Source organism: Rhinoderma darwinii, chromosome 9, assembly GCF_050947455.1.
Source record: "Rhinoderma darwinii isolate aRhiDar2 chromosome 9, aRhiDar2.hap1, whole genome shotgun sequence".
Classification (NCBI taxonomy): domain Eukaryota; kingdom Metazoa; phylum Chordata; class Amphibia; order Anura; family Rhinodermatidae; genus Rhinoderma; species Rhinoderma darwinii.
In genome coordinates, this window is record NC_134695.1 from 62,214,691 (window position 1) to 62,234,685 (window position 19,995).

At 41.3% G+C, this 19,995-nt stretch overlaps 1 protein-coding gene across 2 annotated transcripts in view; it reads left to right on the forward strand.

The window, feature by feature from the left end:
* The window catches only part of CHST1 (carbohydrate sulfotransferase 1), a 39,586-nt gene that overhangs the window by 14,722 nt on the left and 4,869 nt on the right, over positions 1-19,995 (forward strand). The window contains exon 2 of one of the 2 annotated variants that reach the window (XM_075837027.1): positions 19,692-19,805. The exons of the other annotated variant lie outside the window; for it this stretch is intronic. The gene's annotated coding sequence lies outside the window, so the exon portion shown is untranslated. The remainder of the gene's footprint in view (positions 1-19,691; positions 19,806-19,995) is intronic. 2 annotated transcript variants of the gene reach the window in all.

The following is a 19,995-nucleotide window of genomic DNA, read 5'->3' on the forward strand; positions in this document are numbered from 1 at the left end:
AGCTCAATTTAGTGCAACCCCTGCCGTATAGGTTTGTATGGCGTAAAACTACAGCTCCCAGCACGGACCGAACAATGGTAAGGATATGCTGGGAGTTGCTGTTTCACAAAAAAACAAACATACCACCCATCATCTCGCTGCAGAGCATACAGCGACTACAGTGCTGATTAGAGGCAGATAAAACATTTACACTAAGTGACTCACTAGTGACGATCTCAGATTCTAGTTGTTCTTTTTCTCTTTTCTTCTCCATCCCGTCCAGACCTCTATGATGACTTCTCCCGGACACGACCCATTTCTGCAGAGTTTGCCGCTCAGAGGTCTTCAGTTTCTCACTATTCAAACTAGGGATGCACGATGCATCGAAACTTCGATACTCTGCATCCCCAAACGGTTCGATACCATTATTTCATGTATTTTGATACTTAGCTGTGCGGCCGCACAGCTAAGTATAGTAATACATGAATGTATGAGAGCGGGGCTGGAGTTGTGTAATACAGTCATTGCCCCGCTCCTGAGTCCTGATAACAAGTGCGCACTGTCAGGATGATGCGATGCGGCCAGCGCTGCACTAATGAGCGGCGGCACTGAAGACGGAACATGGCGGGCGCACTGCAAAACACCCCCATGTCCTGTCTTCAGTGCCTGCGCCGCCGCTCATTAGTGCAGCGCCGGCCGCATCACCTCATGCTGACTGCGCGCGCACTTCCTGTCAGGAGCGGGGCAATGGCTGCATTACACAGCCGCAGCCCCGCTCTATAACAGCGGAGATCAGAGAAACCACTCATCGCATTTAGGGGAAAGTGAGGAGGGGGGATGCCCTGTATCGCGTCACAGGAATCCCTGTGATGCGATTGAGGGACATACCATATATGGGCAGACAGCTCAGGGTCCATTGAAGGACCCCAGGGCTGTCTTACCATATTTCCTGTTAGGGCATACTTTGGTAGGTCCTAACAACTGCCTGTGTACTATCAGTACACATGCTAATGTACTGTAATATAGATATATGCCAGTACATTAAAGTTTAAAAATAAAGTAAAAACAAAATAATATTAAATAAAATAAAAATACGCATACACCTTTTTTACAATAAACATTAAAATAAGTCTCAATACATAAAACATCCACACATATTGGGTATTGGCGCGGCCGTAATAAACTTCACAACTATTTTTTTGCATCATTTATGATGTGTACGCTGTAAAAAAATAAAATAAAAACTGCTTTCTATCACTTATTAATGTGACGCGCGAGGTGCGATGAATTTAACCTCCATGTGCCTCACATTAATAGTAATTAACCCCATCATGTACCTTACATATTAACCCATTATGACTGAGAAACATGATGGGTTTAATTACTATTAATGTGAGGCACATTCAAAATTCTTCATCGCACCTCGCGCCTCACATCAGAAAATGGAAGAACTTTTTTTTTTTTATTATTGTTGGCAAAGTATCGAATTGGTATTGAAATCGCAATACTAAACGAAGTATAGGTATCGAAGTCCAAATTCTGGTATCGTGACATCCCTAATTCAAACATTTCTGCACCTATAAACGAAGATAAAATTCTCATGGTGGCACACACTGTACCCCTAAATATAATAGCTTCATACACTGCACCTCTAATTATAATAGCACCATACACTGTGTCCCTGATTATAATAGCACCATACAGTGTCCCTGATTATAACCGGACCATACATTGTGTCCCATACACACAGACTGCTCCCCGTAGATAGTGCCCCCATAGAGCCCCCTGTAGATAGTGCCCCACATATAGCGCCCCCTGTATATAGTGCCCCACATATAGCCCCCCTGTAGATGGTGCCCCACATTACGTCGTCGCGCCGCTAGCATCGTTGAAAGGAGCTGATTGGCAGGGCAAGTCATTGTAAGGCAGGTACATTTAGTGCAGGAGAGGGTGGCGGCAGCTGGTTTCAGTGGCGCCCCCACCCAGGGCTGATTCTAGCTTTTCTGCTGCCTGAGGCGAAAATTGAAATGGCGCCCCGCAGATTTTGATTGGCATCCTCCTGACTGTTCTACATTACTAGCAGCCTTCTCCATTGCCTTGTACTCCCTTGGCATGCGCGGTGCAGCGATGAAGCCGGGCAGAGTACACCTCGCTGAATGGTGCGTGCTCATGGAGTACAAGGCAATGGAGCATCCAAGAAAGTTGGAGGAGACTGGTAGTGATGTATAAGTCAGGTGGATGTCAACCAAGCATAGAAAGGTGGGTTTACAGTTAGGACTGTGTCACTCTACAGGATAGCGGCACCGACCCATGACCCTTAATAGAGTAATTAGCATATTGTGTGCACTATTTTAAAAGTTGATTTTATGGATTTTACTGTATCTGAAACAAACATACAGGGGAATGTTTGGAAATATTGTCAGGTCATGTATTACTCAATAGCGAGCGCCGCATCTGAGTGGTTTAGGAGAGAGGGAGGGAGCTCCCTCTCTCTCTCCCACCAACACCCGGCGATAAGATCGCCGAGTGTCTGTGTCTCGAATGGCAGCCGGGGGCCTAATAAAGGCCCTGAGGTCTGCCTGTAGTGAATGCCTGCTAGGTCATACCAGACGCATGTCCTAGCAGATGCCTGTCCGTTTTACACGGCCAGGCATAATACACTCCAATACAGAAATATTGCAGTGTATTATAAATGCGATCGGATAATCGCATAGTGAAGTCCCCTAGTGGGACTAGTAAAAAAGTAAAAAAAATTTGAATAAAAAGTAAAAAAAATAAAAAGTGAACAAAAACTGAATTAAAAACCCACTTTTCCCCTTACAAACTGCTTTATTATTTAAAAAAACTAAATAAAGTAAAAAAGTTACACATATTTGGTCCGTAACGACCCCAACTATAAAGCAATTACATAATTTAACCCGCATGGTGAACGTCGTAAAAAATATAATAAAGAATAATGCAAAAATTGCGGTTTTCTTTGAATCCTGCCTTAAAAATAATGTGATAGAAATTAATCAAAATGTCGCATCTACTCCAAAATGGTACCAATAAAAACTACAAGTCGTCCCGCAAAAAAAAGCACTCAAAAAACTGCATCGGCGGAAAAATAAAAAAGTTATGGCTCTTCAGATATGGAGACACAAAGACAAATAATTTTGAAAAAAAAGTGTTTTCACTGTGTAAAAGTAGTAAAACATACAGAATCTATATAAATTTGGTATCATTGCAATCGTAACAACCCGCTGAATAAAGTTATTGTGTTATTTATACCACACAGTAAACAGCGTAAATTAAGGATGTAAAAAAATGCAGCGAAATTGCAGGTTTTTTCTATTCCCTGTACACACTGATAATATATTCCGTTCAGTTAAATTCTAAAGTCACCGCCTGAAAAGGACGATGAAAAATATTTTTATTGTTTAAATTCTAAAATTGCTTCTTGAAGCCCAAAGTAACAAATACAGGCACAAGCAAGTTATCAGAGATATGAGAAATGTCTATGGGTGATAGGATGTGAATCCACTCATAGACCACGATCTCTCCTTATGGAATAACAAATGCACTGAAACCACTTGCTGCAGAGTAATACTTTTATTTTTAGATTCTACCCACAAAAAAAGTTAATTAAAGTTAACCAATAAATTCTATGTACCCCAACATGGTGCTATTAAAACTATATATATATATATACACACACACACACTATATACACATACACACACATACACTATATATGCACATGTACACATCACAGACACACACAAATATGCACATTACATGCACACATTATAACATATAAAGTACAGATTGTAAACACACATGCACTTACTTTTTATGTAGGATATTTGTGAAGGGAGTTCAGCAGGTTGATGGGGTGAGATTCTTCACTCCAGCACTTCTCTTGCTCACAGTCTGACACAGAGCCCGTCGCCAGTCTCCCCTCCCCCTTCCTCACGTCCCGACTGGTAACAGCAGCAGGAGGGGAGGTTGTGTGAAGAGTAGGGAGGGGGCTGGAGGGGGAGATTTGTTAGATAGCAGCACAGACCACGGCTGCTATTACAGTCGGACAGCAGTTCTTAGCTGCTGTGCCGCCCCCTTAGAAATGCCGTACCCTGCCGCCTGAGACACTGAACGTTTGGGCAACCAGCAGGCGGCCCACTGTTCACCGACCCATCTGGCATTTGCCAAAACGGCCAGATGACCAGTCCAGCCCTGCCCACCAAGTCAGCCCACGACACATCACTTTCCTTCATGGGCTACGCGCTGCCGATGTCGAAAGTAGGATGTGGTCATAATAATGTGACTCGACTGTATATGTTTCAGAAGGGTAAATTATCATGAAGCTAGTAACATACATGACTGTTGCCTCTATGAAACCTGATGTTTGTAGTAAATCTGTTTAAATGTTGTAAACAAAAAATAAAAATCCACATTTCGACTGGATTTTCTTGAATCCGTAGGTTCACAATAGGTTTTACTATCTCAAAACAATCCACCATTGGAAGCAGAGTGGGTCGGCACGCTGCATTAGTATATAGGAATAAACCAGTTTATATGAGTACCCGTCCTCATAGACGGTGTATAGAATTGATAAGTGACACAGTTTGCTCTTACTGGAGACTTGCAGTTTACAGAGAATTACAGGAGATTATTGTAGATTTAGTAGAGCGATAATATCTGAGCGACATCGCATAGGTGATTATTTTAATAGATCTACAAGGGCTTTACAAATGTCTCCTATATTCTGAATATTAAAGATTATTTTCACCTTAGAGCATCATTTTATTATAGATATATATATGAAAAACTTTGTAAATATGTTTCTTTACTTGTCTTGCACTGATCCTGAGTTATACAGACGTATTATACTCCAGAGCTGCATTCACAATTCTACTGGTTGTCATTATTGGAAAGAGTCAACAAGCTTGACGTCAGTCGTAACCTAAACGGCTTAGCAGAGCTTCTATATTGCACTCTGTTTTTCTACATCAGATTACTGTACAGTGCCTGGTGGAAAGACTACTCATCCCAGTATTTAAATCAACAGCTCCTTGCAGACTCTGCGCTAGCAAGGACTTCTGGATGAAGTTGTGATGCCTGCAGAATTCTGAATGCAGCTCTGAAGTCTAATACGTATTTAGAAGCAATGCAGGATAAGCAGTATACTGTATGTACAAAAGGCTTCAACTTTTATATGTAGATGAAAGAGGTTGTCTAAAATGGACAACCCCTATTCATATGGCCTATTTGGACAAATGGATGTGCAGCACTTTGGACCCCTCTGTGAGCCAGAACGGAGAACTGCTAATAAGCAGTGGGTCTCACTCTGACGGACTTGGGCAGTCCATGTATTTCATGGGCAGCCGTTCATCTAAATGATCAGGTGATGGCAACTTCCCTCAGCAAAATTCGCACTCAGGATCCAGACCCATGTTGATCGGCTGATCGCCGCGATAGATTCCATATCGGTTGTCTTTAATGAGAAAACCCAATGGTGTTCAAAGGTGAACAAAAACCTCACGTTTTCACAGCTTTGGACAATCCCTACTTGTTAAAAGGCAATCTGTCCTCCTTCTGGGACCCCCTAGAGATAACCTGGAATCTGTGGGGAAACCTAGCAGTAAGTATTCAATTTTACTGCAGCGCCCACACAGGAGAAATTAAGTATTACACAATGTCTTTCATATCAATGGGTTTTCTGTGTAATGCAGGACAGGACAGTCCTCCAGAGAGACATAGAGAGAGAGAGAGAGACGCTCTTTGTAACCGCTCTCCACTCTGTGTGTAGGTGGAATAATAGGTTTGGCAGGGCAACATATATATTTGGGAATATTGGTGGCTATGCATTCCTGGAGGAGTAGTCTTATTGATAATTCCTTGCAAAAACCTTTGAGTTACCAGTTTCATCCCCAGATTTCCAGAACATATCTATATACGTGACATTAGCTGGCTTCCAGCACCCTTCCATCTTCTCATCCAACGCCGTCTGTTTTGTCCTATATCTAGAAGTGCAACCACTTCACAGCCCCATTATAGAGCATTAGTTGCTGCAGCCATTGCTTTGGCTTTTTTGACATTGGAAACTTGTGATGACATCCCATACTTTTGCGTGGGAGATGCTGTCATGTAGACCTTGCTTTTCGAGACATTTCCTGAGCTTATTATACGTGACTATACGTAAGGAGGTTTTATCTAAAATTGGGTCTGAAAAAGAAGAAAAAGTACAGGAAGTAGGTCAGGGACAGGGACAGTCCTTCCAAACTGGACTATTGAGAGGTGGGGATGAAGAGTACGCTGGATCTATACAAATCCACGCATTTGACTTAGAAAATTATTTTCTTCTATTATATCTCTTTCTGTGCTAGAAAAATGAAATCTGGGTGCTGATTGTTGATATGTGGCCCAGTGGCCCTATGATAAAGCTGCCAGGGTACAGGAACAGAAAGTGATGCCATGGGGACGATGTGTACATTATTATAAATACACTAAAGGGAGAGGCATAACCTAATGTTCCTAGGATCCAATGCCACATCTGTCCCAGGGCCCCCATCTACCATGTGTCCGTTATAATCTAATAATAGTGGTGTCTTCTTCTTAGAGGGGCCTGGGTGTGCACCCCTATCACTATGCCTCTGCTGAAGGGGTCTAGATATTCCGGTAGTTCTCCTTTAAAGGGATTTCTCCGCAATAACCATTTATCAGTAGACATTACTGGGGCCCTACCGGCAGGGGCTTATAGCTATGGGGGGTGCAGCGGTAGATGGTCCGCTGCCACATAAGAAATCACCAGTATTGCAAATGGCACATGGTAGGTAGGGGGGTGCTGTGAAAGATTTTGCATTAGGGCCCCAGGAACTTCAAGTTATGCCTTTACCCACCAATCATTAGTACAGGGTACAGAGTTTCCCTTTTTCTCCTCACCAGCACGACCGCGGTTTGGAGGATTTTGCATGAAGCGGCGCGCCCAATCAACTCTATAGGAAACGGCTGAGCGCTCCAACTGAAATAATATTTTGCTTATTCTTGAACTGTTTGCTGTCAGAAACCGTGACTTTCTCTTTGTTATTTTCCTGTTTACTTATTGTTATTTTGTATCTAATTTCTAAACCAAGAAATGATTGTACAGATACATGACTAATTATGTAAATATTCCTAAAGTGCTATGGATGCAGGTGAAGCGTTCTCATGTGCAGATGTAGATCTAATTGAGCCTGTGTGAATTTTATGGACTTAATGAATCGCAAAACAGGAAATTAGCAAATTTCCCAAATATGACTTTGATAAATAAACACTAAAAGCCTGAACATAATGATGGATCAGTGGGCATTTAAAGGAGATAATCTTGGTAGAGTAGATTTCAAAGGAGATGGGTTATTTGGTCCCGGCATATTTACCTATTGGCATATTGGTAAAATCGTCTTCTGTTGGCAAAGCCATTGTTAAATACTGGTGTCTTCTTATGTAGCAGAGGGGCATTTGACCCACTCAGGCACTAATGCCCAGATAAGAATTCTACCTCGGCACCCCTTATAGCTACACCCCTGTTGAATATGGCCCATATAAACAGGTCCTGCATAAACAGTGCCAGGGGAGTTCCCCATAAAGTGTTAGCTGAGTGCCCCCTGATAAACAGTGCCAGCAAAGTGACTTCCATAAATAAAACAGATTGCCACTTTATCTGTGCCAGCGCAGTGTCTACCGTCAAGCAGCCATAGAATTAAATGTTAAATTATTTAAGCTTGCATCTGCCACTAGGGGGAGCTCAATGAATACAATATGCAGATTACCTATCAGGGGACAAAAACGTATTCCAGAATTGGGTGACTTGATAACTGCGAAGGCAGAGTACATATCCTAATGTACCACTTTACATGTGTTGGTTCACATGTATTTAGGTGGTCAGTGGTGGAAGGAGGTTAGGCAGAGTAGGCAGCTGCCTAGGGCACCATAGAGAGGGGCTGCAATTTATGGATTAAGAAAAAAAAAACCTCTGATTTCATTGTACAACCTATTTGATGCCGTATCCGAGCGTCTTTTAATGCTGTAGGTGCCAGTGTTCAATGCTCGCTTCCCTTGACTACATTGAGTAAACCAAGATACGTTGTAGGGTGCCCAGTCGCCCCAGCATTGAGGAATACACCTGTGCAAAGGTAAATTGGGAGTATGTATTACAAGTAAAAACACTGGGGACGGGGGCAGGAGAAATCAGTAATTGCCCATTTGACAGCTATCATACTGAACCGAGAGGTGGGGGCACATTCTGAAACCCTGCCTTGGGCACCAAAAGAACTTGTCCCCCCTGAAGATGTTCATATGCACTCGGCATTATATCTGAGGCTCTCATCCATAGGCTTCGTCATTGTCACGACGCGTCTGTGGACCCACTGGGCCGTACCACCTTGGCGGTATGGCAGCTGGCCAACAGGGCGCAGGTCAATGTCTATAGTTCGTATAGGGTACCTGTGGCAGCTCGGACAGTAGCAAGGCAGGCTTGGCTGGGACTAGGCAGCAGGTAGACGTCAGGTGAAGTGAAGCAGGTCAGGCGTGGTATACAGCATGGCACGGCTCAGCACAGTACTCGACCGTGATAGTGTGGAATGCAGGGAACAGGAACAGGAACACACTAGGAGGCCATCACATAGACAAACTAGGGAAAGAACAACAACGCTCAGGCATCAAAGCAGGGGGCTGGACCACTCTTATAGTCCAGGGTACTCACGGCCTGATATTTATCAAAGTCCGGTGCGCGCGCTGCCCCTTTAAGAGCGGGCACGAGCGTGCATGCACACCCCATGGGATCCGGCTAAGGTGAGTCTAAGCGAGTGCTGGCGTTTCCTGAGGAGGAGGTAGGGGCCAGCGCTTGCCGACTCGTGGCTGCGGCTGTCAGAGGGAGATTGGAGCTGACGGCCCGCAGCCACGGACATGACAATCATGCACATGGTAGAGCTGTATGCACAGAGCCTTTATGGTGACACATAAAGTTACGCACTATGGAGCCATAGGCACTCAATGCGCCATATAGTGCCTCTGTACTGCACTGTATTAACAGAGATATTCAATCATTTAGGGCTGAATACGGCCATAATGCAGTAATATGAAATGAATGGAATATGGAGGTATAGTAGGATCACATAAACTTCTATCAGTGCCGTATATTACGGCTCTGTACAACTCGGTGCCCCGTTCCTGATGCGGGCGCCAGATGTTATGCAGGGTATGCAGTAATCGGAGCTGGAAACAGATGGCTATGACTAGTACTTTTGCTCCTATTCACTTGAACAGTACTGCAGCTAAGGCCGCTATTCCCTGATCGGAGCCATCTGCTACCAGCATGGACACCTGGTGCCCGGAGGCAGCCGGAGCAGCTGATCGGTGTGGGGTCCGGGTGTCGGACCCCCACCGATCATATAATAATGACCCATCTTGTGGATAGGTCAGCAGTTGTCAGTGCCTGGACTACCCTTTTAATTTTGATATGGGGTCCCTCTCCCCAGGGGGCCTAACAGCAGTGGTGTTCTGTGCCTCTATGGCTGATCCGACACTACTGCTACATATAATAAACATGGTTCTGATTCATTGGCTTTGAATAGCTATTATTACACAATTAGAACGTGACTGATTGTTGCTACAAATGTATAATGAAACAATTTATGGAAATAAAGTTGATGTAGCTCAATGAAAACGTCGGAGGAGTCTGCATTCATCTCCGCACTTAGCTTTTCCTACTTTGTTTACGCTGAGATTTTTAAAGTGCTTTTCTCAACCTCAGAAATACGCAAATAATTTTTTTAACGAACATCACACTATTTTATTTCTTAATGTTAGTCGTGTGGTTAAAAATAAAATAAATTGTTAGACACTTATGGCATTTTCACAGCATGGTTTGGGTGCCCCCCGACCCCCATATAGTAAACTGCAGCAGCCGGTGTATCCAGACAGAAACTGAATGCAGAGGTGACCATGTGGCTCTCCCCATTGAAGTTTATGTGTGTTATGCTGCACATTGATATGCCATGGGAAAAGCCCTTTAAAAGATTATGACTGCCTGCAATTCCCACTAGGGGGAGCAGTGGAGTTTACTGAAGACAGATGTATTATTGAGTTCATTGTATGAATCAGTATACAGTAAGCTCTCCCTAGTTGTGACGGCAGGAAGCCAGAATTGTTTAATTTCATTCTATAACTATGTAAAGGGAAGTAGGTAATTTGGAGTTCTATGTATATATTGTGAAAATAATCAGCACAGAACCCGATATAGATTTAGACGGGGGAAGGTGTGACAGAAAATTACATCCAGTCCTCAAAGTGACATGCCAGTGGCTTCTTTTTTGAAACTAGGGAGCACAAGACTGTTGTTTTATTCACAGGGGAAGGGTGATGCCCGATGTGTAACCGCACAGGTTGTAAAATGTAAAAAGCATCCCTGGCAGTGTAGGATCTAGTCTTTGTGCCACTTATAATTCTATATGGAATTGCCCCTAAACAGTGAATGACATTTTTCAAATTAACTTGTCATTCCCCCCCCTTTTCTACCATATCGGTTTTATGAAACCATGCAAGAAATATCGCTGCTATGATGTGCCAAGCTAAGAGGCCCTTACTGGGCATCCATGTCCTTTGCAAATCTATAGCCTACTGTGCTATATCAATGCTACATCACGGGTTAGAACGAAATCTCATGAGAAATCTATGCACATAATATCTTGAAGTCCTTTGATTATTTTTTTTACAGTGTGTTATACTTTGTTCTCCAATTATATGGCAGCGGTGTACCTACCATAGAGGCACATGGTTAGAAAGTGCACTGAACTGCTCCTGCTGCTTCCTTTCAGGATTTAAAGAGGCTCTGTCACCAGATTCTCAAACCCCTATCTCCTATTGCATGGGATCGGCGCTGCAATGTAGAGAACAGTAACGTTTTGTTTTTTTAAAAACGTTCATTTTTGGCCAAGTTATGAGCTATTTTATATATATGCAAATGAGGTTTGAAATGGACAGCTGGGCGTTTTTTTTTTCGTTATGTCCAACTGGGCGTGTATTGTGTTTTTAACTGGGCGTGTTTACGTGTATGACGCTGACCAATCAGTGACCAGTCAGCATCATACACTCATCTCCATTGATTTACACAGCAGTGATCTGCAGCCGCATACACAGAGATTAACGTTACTGCAGTGTTCTGATAATGAATACACATGATCATCCAGCCTGGACGTCATGTGTATTCAGAATCCTGACACTTCTGACTCTTTTCTTTGAGATTTTCAGCAAGGGAAACGAAATCTCGTTTACCTCCGTAATCTCGCGAGATTTCGTTTCCCTTGCTAGAAATCTCAAAGAAAAGAGTCAGAAGTGTCAGGATTCTGAATACACATGACGTCCAGGCTGGATGATCATGTGTATTCATTATCAGGACACTTGATTAACGTTAATCTCTGTTTATGATGTGTATGATGCTGACTGGTCACTGATTGGTCAGCGTCATACACATAAACACGCCCAGTTAAAAACACAATACACGCCCAGTTGGACATAACGAAAAAAAAAACGCCCAGTTGTCCATTTCAAAGCTCATTTGCATATATATAAAATAGCTCATAACTTGGCCAAAAATTAGCGTTTAAAAAAAAAAAAAAAAAAAGTTGCTGTAATCTACATTGCAGCGCCGATCACATGCAATAGGAGATAGGGATTAGAGAATCTGGTGACAGAGCCTCTTTAATCTTGTTTACCTGCAGCCACCACTAGAGGGAGCTCACTGTCTACAGATTTATACAGCTCCCAATTAGTTCAATGGGAGCTGTTTAATTCCATATGCTGTGAGCTCCCCCTAGTATTGGCCGCAGTCATAGTATTTTATCATTTCATTCTATCAAGTTATGAAAGGAAAGTTGGGAATTGGAGGTCTATGTTAGAAAAAAGGACTCAGACGCCTAGAAAGATACACACACAGCATGTACAATTTTAGTTGCAATAGTAACTTTTGCCCACTTGGGGATAGGCTCCATTTATAATTTGTCAATGGGGCTCCATGATCTCTGCATATGCCCCTGTTACCAGTTATTATCATGCTGGTTAGGGTACCTGCACAGAAGCGTAACTTGAAGTTCCAAGGCCCAAATGCAAAAACTGTAACAGAGCCTAAACGATCACACATCATTTATAGTAGATACCCTCAAATGGGGCAGAGGGACCTTCAGCAGTGATCAGCTGTTCGGATGCAGCGCCCAGCGGGACATTTACAGACTGCCCGGGACAGCGGGACATTTACAGACCACCCGGGACAGCGGTGAGAAACCGGGACTGTCCCGCCGGATCCGGGACGGTTGGGAGGTATGGCCTAATAGTTACACCCCTGCATTGACATAAGGGGAGATGTGCCTCTAGGGCTATTTGTCTGCTATTGCTATTCTGGAAAAACCCGAGCGAGGCGAAATCTACGCACCCCTACAATTTATGATTAGCATTTAATCTCAATTTGCTGTAGGTTTTTTTGTTTTTATTCATTGGCATTCTCCAGGTCCCTTTAATTCATTCAGAATGACTAAAATGATGATATAATCACGCTACATAATTACCACAAATGATTCAGTAGCACGTGAAAATTTAGAGACAGATTCTAAGAAGTGACTGGTAGATAAAATCTGCCAAATGTGAATCATTTTACTTAATTTAGTTACATGTTCATCAATTAGTAAAAAAAAAAAGGAAAAAAATGCGTCATCCTCTTGTCATTTAAAAAAAGATAGTAGTGGAGCCCCCTAGTGTTTAGGGTATGTAATTGGATATTGTTTTAAAAAATCTGAAAATATCTTCTAGAATATTTTTACTGACCACAATGATATAATCATGTGCATTGCTAATGTCTCAAATGATTGTATATGGTGTGACTGTAGGACAATATTGTGGTATATAATGTGACTGAATTGCATTTTTGCAGTATATAGTGGCTGTGTGACTGTATGACAGTGGTGTTAAATATATTGTGTGACTGTATGAAAATGCTGTAGTATACTGGGCGTCAGTATAAGGTCTTATTCACATGAACGTGTTATACGTCCGTGCTACGCGCGTGATTTTCACGAGCGTCGCACGGACCTATGTTAGTGAATGGGGCCGTTCAGACTGTCAGCGAATTTCACGCAGCGTGTGTCTGCTGCGTAAAACTCACGACATGTCCTATACTTGGCCATGTTTCGCGCAGCACGCACCCATTGAAGTCAATGGGTGCGTGCAAATCACGCACGGCACACGGAAGCACTTCCGGGTGCCGCGCGTGATGCGCGCTACAGTAGTAAAATAAATGAATGAAAACAGAAAAGCACCACGTGCAAACATAAAACCAGAGTGTCATAATCACGCAGCCGCGCACCATATGCTGATGACACACGGACCTTTTGCGTGCGCAAAACGCAGCGTTTTTTGCGCGCGCAATACGGACAGGTCCGTGTGAATAAGGCCTAACAGTGTTTATATATAGATATAGCAGTTGGATAAATGGAAAAACACAGCACACCTCACATCACTGAAAATCAGGCCATGTGCACGTTACCACGACCAAGGACGAATCAGCTCCTTAGACGTGAAATGGATAGCGAATCTGTAGAACAAGTAACAGCACCAGGACCAAAAAGTTATATATAGATATATATATATATATAAAAACTAGGAGGAAACAGCAGCACTCACAACAGTAAAAAAAAATAATAAGTGGGTGCCCAGCAAGTAATCCCGATCCAAGGACTATATAAATATAAGAAGATGTTCTTGCAGCATATATATTCAAATATATATACTATATAGCATACTATGTGGGACTGTATGACAGAGATTTTGTACGCTGTGTGACTTGACAGTGTTGTAGTACATTGTGTGCGACTATGATATTGTAGTACACTGTGTGTGACAGTATTGCAGTATACTATATGTAACTGTATAACAGTATTGTATATAACGTGTGATTGTATTACAGATTTGTAGTATAATGTTTGTGACTGTATGACAGTATTGCAGTATACTATATGTGACTTATATGTGTGAGTGTGTGTGTGTGTGTGTGTGTGTGACTATAATGAGTTGTATCATACTATGTTTGACTGTATATTGTAGTGCACTGTATGTGACTGTATGACTGTGTTGTAGTATACTGTATGTGACTGTATGATATTGTAGTATACTGTATGTGACTGTATGACAGTGTTATATATAACGTGTGGCTGTATGACAAAGTTGTAGTATACTATTTGTGACTGTATAATATTGTAGTATACTGTGTGTGACTGACTGATATTGTTACTATATGACTGTATGACAGTGTTGTAGTATACTATGTGTGACTATGCTTTTGTAGTATACTGTATGTGACTATATAACAGTGGTGTAGTATACTATGTATAACTGTATGATATTGTAATATACTGTATGTGACTGTATGACAGTATTGCAGTATACTATGTGTGTCTGTATAAGAGTGTTGTTAGATAAAACATTATAACATGTGACTATAATATTGTAGTATACTGTGTGTGACTGTATGATATTGTTAAATACTGTATGTGACTGTATGATATTGTAGTATACAGTTTGTGACTTTAGGACAGTGTTGTAGTATACAGTATGTGACTGTGTGACAGTGTTGTAGTATACTATGTGTGACTGTATGATATTGTAGTATACTGTATGTAACTGTATGACAGTGTTGTAGTATACTAGCTGTGACTGTATGATATTGTAGTGTACTGTATGTGAGTGCATGACAGTCTTGTAGTATAGTTTGTGTGACTATATGATATTGTAGTATACTGTATGTGACTGTATGACCATGATATAGTATACTATGTGTGACTGTATGATATTGTAGTGTACTGTATGTAACTGTATGATCCGTGTTGTAGTACACTATGTGTGACTGTATGATATTGTAGTGCACTGTATGTGACTGTATGACCGTATTATAGTATACTATATGTGACTGTATGATATTGTAGTATACTGTATGTAACTGTATGACAGTGTTGTAGTATACTAGCTGTGACTGTGTGATATTGTAGTGTACTGTATGTGAGTGCATGACAGTCTTGTAGTATAGTTTGTGTGACTATATGATATTGTAGTGCACTGTATGTGACTGTATGACCGTGTTATAGTATACTATATGTGACTGTATGATATTGTAGTACACTGTATGTAACTGAATTACAGTGTTGTAGTATACTATGTGTGACTGTATAATATTGTAGTATACTATGTGTGACTGTATGATATTGTAGTATACTGTATGTAACTGTATGACAGTGTTGTAGTATACTATGTGTGACTGTATAATATTGTAGTATACTGTGTGACTGTATGATATTGTAGTATACTGTATGTAACTGTATGACCCGTGTTATAGTATACTATGTGTGACTGTATAATATTGTAGTACACTGTATGTAACTGTATAACAGTGTTGTAGTATACTATGTGTGACTGTATAATATTGTAGTATACTATGTGTGACTGTATGATATTGTAGTATACTGTATGTAACTGTATGACAGTGTTGTAGTATACTATGTGTGACTGTATAATATTGTAGTATACTGTGTGACTGTATGATATTGTAGTATACTGTATGTAACTGTATGACCCGTGTTATAGTATACTATGTGTGACTGTATAATATTGTAGTACACTGTATGTAACTGTATAACAGTGTTGTAGTATACTATGTGTGACTGTATAATATTGTAGTATACTGTGTGTGACTGTATGATAATGTTGTAGCATAGGGGGGGATTGCATAACATAATTACAGAGCACAGAGTGTGACTGTATGAGAATATTGCTGTACATAGGCCTGCATTGGATGTGAGTCAGCTGTTACTTGTACATTCTGTCTTCTAATAAGAAGCGGAAATTTCCAACTCTCTCTGTCTGTTGGAGCAGGATAGCTTTTCCCTGTTTGCGCAGGTCTGTGTGGCGCTAGTTGAATAGACTGTTCTGTCAAGTGCAGGAAGAGGAATACTTACTAATAGATAGCATTGTCAATATTGAGCAACTGACTGCAAGCCCCCAGGGCATTATAGCTCATATAGTACATTACTCCACACTCAATAACTCTTCCTACCCTGGACTCTTTAACACATGGTAAGAAGCAGGGGACAGATAGAAGGGAATACAACATTTGTTTGTAGTCTGTAACCAATAAGACACATAGTTCTGCATAGCAGCTGTATACACAAAACTGTACATTTTTATGTTTTTTTATTTAGTTTGGAGCAGTGAAGCAAAAAACAAATCGGTTGCAAAAATGGACCTTCCCTCGACATAAAAAAGTTAGATCAGTCATTACTTGTTAATAAATATGATGCATGTTGAAAGTGTCAAATTTGTGTATACATGTGTGTACGTTAAAAAATATCTGTAAAATGCAACTGAATGTGTGTGCATATATACTGTATGTATCTGTTTATGACTTGTATGTGTGTGTATATATATATATATATATATATATATATGCAGCACCGGATTTATGTCTCAGGAATCTGTAGTCAGTGATCGTCATGCTCTTTAGGCTCCACCCATCAAGTAGGCCACACCTACCGTCATGTACGGTTTCAAAATGTTTACCTACTCTTATAAAATAAAGCAGAACATCAGGGTAAACTCCTCACAATCTGTAGCGCCCTCTATAGCCTTCCCCTTGTCCCTCCATGAATGTCCTCCTCTCACCACCACAGCACTGAGAGTCTAATTAACATATAAAATCTACAATTTACATAGGAGTATACACTATTCAATGTACCCATATGTAAGTTCTCCCATTAGCAGGGGCCCTTCCATTAGGGCACCTATAGGCAGAAGCCTATTGTGCCTATAGGTAAATCTGGCCCTGCATGTATCTGTGCAAGTCTGTATATATTCATGTCTATATTTGAGAATTTATGCATTTATATACTACAGTATATGTATCTGGGTGTTTATGTAAATTAGTTTTTTGTAGGCCACGGTTAAGGGGGTCATACAAGACACTGCCATACAAGTGGAAGTGTGTTGGAGGGGCTTGTGAGTCAAGAGGACTTGTTGCGTAAGTGCCAATTATTGGGGGTACGATGGCAGAGGGGGTATTTATTATATTTTTTTTAGTATGGGCGACTCCTGCCTATGTACTTTCATTTGCATACATGGACAACATTCATAATAGTGGACATATTAAATAAAAGTTTAAGGATGATTTGCAGTTGATTTGCCAATTTCAGTGGAGCTGATATCATTTCATTAGTGGAGGAGATGTAAGGGTGAGTACGCAGCGAGCTACAGGCAGCCGCTGCACAAAGTCTGCATTGTAATGGCTTCAGCAGTAGCAGCAGACCTAGGAAAGATACACGGGGGAAAACGGCCTGAACACAGACCCTGCTGTTGAAACTGAGGTTTCCAAAGTAAAGGGTATTCAGGATTACAGTGACCTGGTTGTAGATGCCAAGACCCAGATATAGATCAGGGAAATGACTCACATAGGACAAGTATTTACATGAAGATGGCGGCAGATTTTACGCGAGGGTCAAAAAAATGTAAAATAATATTATATAATAGAGTTTATGGAGGTGGAAGGGGCAGTATATCTGAAAACTGTTAGTCTTGGGGCAAGCAGAAGAAGAAGAAGAAGAAGAAGAAGAAGAAGCAGCATTATGCCAAGGGCATACCATAGAGTTGAGGGGCCTCCATTGAAAATATTAAAATAAACCCCCTTCTAGTGCTGGTTCACACCACTGTCCACCTAACCACCTAGGACAGGACGTAAGCGCTCCCTTCCATATTTCTTGAGTTAATTCTCCATTCTCTTGCAAATGTTATATGGCCTTTGAATAGGTTAAAATATGGAAATTAGCCAACCTGGGCTGGGCCCCTCTTTAAAGGGGTCTTATTGCAGCTGCATGGGCTACCTCTATGGTATGTATGTCCATGAGGAGGGTCAACTTTCCCATAATTAGAGAAGAGAAAGTCAAGAATTATCTGTAAAATTACAGTTGTGGACAATATATCCTCCCAGTCTTATAGATGAGCATATACTGTATGGGAAGGAGTCTAGAAGGAATGGTAAGGAGCTGGCTAGTAATCCTATTCTCTTGATGGTCTAGATGCCAACATCCTAGTGTCAGTCCTCTCAGTACAGAGACCTCCAGTAAAAAAAAACTAAACCCTGTCCTGGACAATTCTGATCTTCCATGAAGCCGAGAAACTTCTTGGCAAGCCTCATCCTTTAGGGACTTGAGGGTCAGTACTGTCCTATGGAAATCAGGATGGTTGGGTATGTGCTACAGGTGATCAAACACTTCAAAGAACTTCAATTAAGAGCGATTCTACTTCTTTATACAATCACAATTATACTACAACCATCACCATCAAGAGTTAATAAAAATTGCTGGGCCCCATAGCAAACCTTTGAATGCCCTCCCCATCCCACCCAAGCATTTACTAGTCCCTGACCTCAGAAAAAATCAATTAGACCCCAGACCGGACCTAAAAAAATAAATTCAGACCACAAACATGACCTCTATATCTCCTTACGGCACCTCGCTCCAGAGAACTGGCCGGTGTCAGGACACTCAGTCTGTGGCCAGAGGTGAAGACACTGGAGCGAGGAGCGGTAAGAGAAACCGGTCATTATCTATTCGATCAGATCCAATATATAACATCTGGTGCCGGGCCGCCTTGAATCCCCAGGCCTCATCGCAACCTTTATGGCTACTAAACCAGTAGTTACACCCCTGATCACCTTCATATAGCAAGGTCCAGCAGTCATTGGAGAAAAATCTTGAAGACTTGCTATGGTTTTGGATTCCTAGTTATAGGTTTTTGAGTCACTATAATGAAATCTTAGCCAATTTTTATAGCACTGAGCAGATAAAAAAAATTCTAAATGTTTGTTATATCACATTTATGATATAATACTTTACAGTATTCACATTGGCATTGAGAGAACATGTTTCATTCTTTCTGTGATTTGGTCCCTATGGTGATATGCACTGGTACGTTATACAACAGCTCTAATAGACGTATTCAAAGTGTATATAAAATATCAGAATATTATCCTATATGAATCATAAAAGACATTTAAAGAGGTTCTTCTGCTTTTTGAAAAAAAAAATCGAATTAACAAAGATTTGATTAAATCCCTAATTAATACAAATCTAATTAAGATATAGTCATTATTATCAACCCTTATACTTGCATGTCAGTGACAATGTAACCTCCTCCTGATTACTTTAGTAATCTGACACAGACAGGTTGCAGACTGGTTGCTATGGACAGGCTGCCTGACAACCCCATAGAAAAGGCTGTTGCTTTTGGTCACTATATCTATAGCAACTAGTCTGTCTAGGTCTGAGAGAAGAGATGAGAAAATGCAGATTTAGAAGTTGTCTTATGTGGCACAGGGGTCTTTAGGCCTCCTCAGTAACCATGGCGTAGGTGAGGCCGCTGCCACTTCTGCACCCCTATAGCTACGCCCCTGTCTGGAGGTGTATGATCTTCTGTTTATACTGATTTAGAAAGTGTAACACCCATCTTAAAAAGGTCATCTCAAAATCAGAGAGAGAGCCTATGGACGTTATAGTGGTGAGCTGCTAACAAAGAGCTTCTCTCGCTCTGGTGGACCCGGCATGTCCATGTATTACATGGTTGGCCATTTATTTGAATAACTCACGTGTAATACTACATTTCTCCTGCAGGGGGAATGTAAGACCCGCCGCATCTTCCCTCGGTGATCACAGCTGATCACCAAGCATTCTGAAGCCGGACATACTGTGGTCAGATTGCCGGGCCGGCTTCATTTCTATAACTTAGTAAGTGATACTTTGTCATTTTGTGGCAACATATTTAGTGCAATAAATCCTAAATGTCATAAATTTCTTGTTTTTTCATGCACAAGAAATCTTTAGAAGGGCAATTATATTTACTATATAAAGTCACAGAAGTATGTATATGTATAAATGTAATAAAAACAGATATACTGTATAGAATCTATAAATTGGG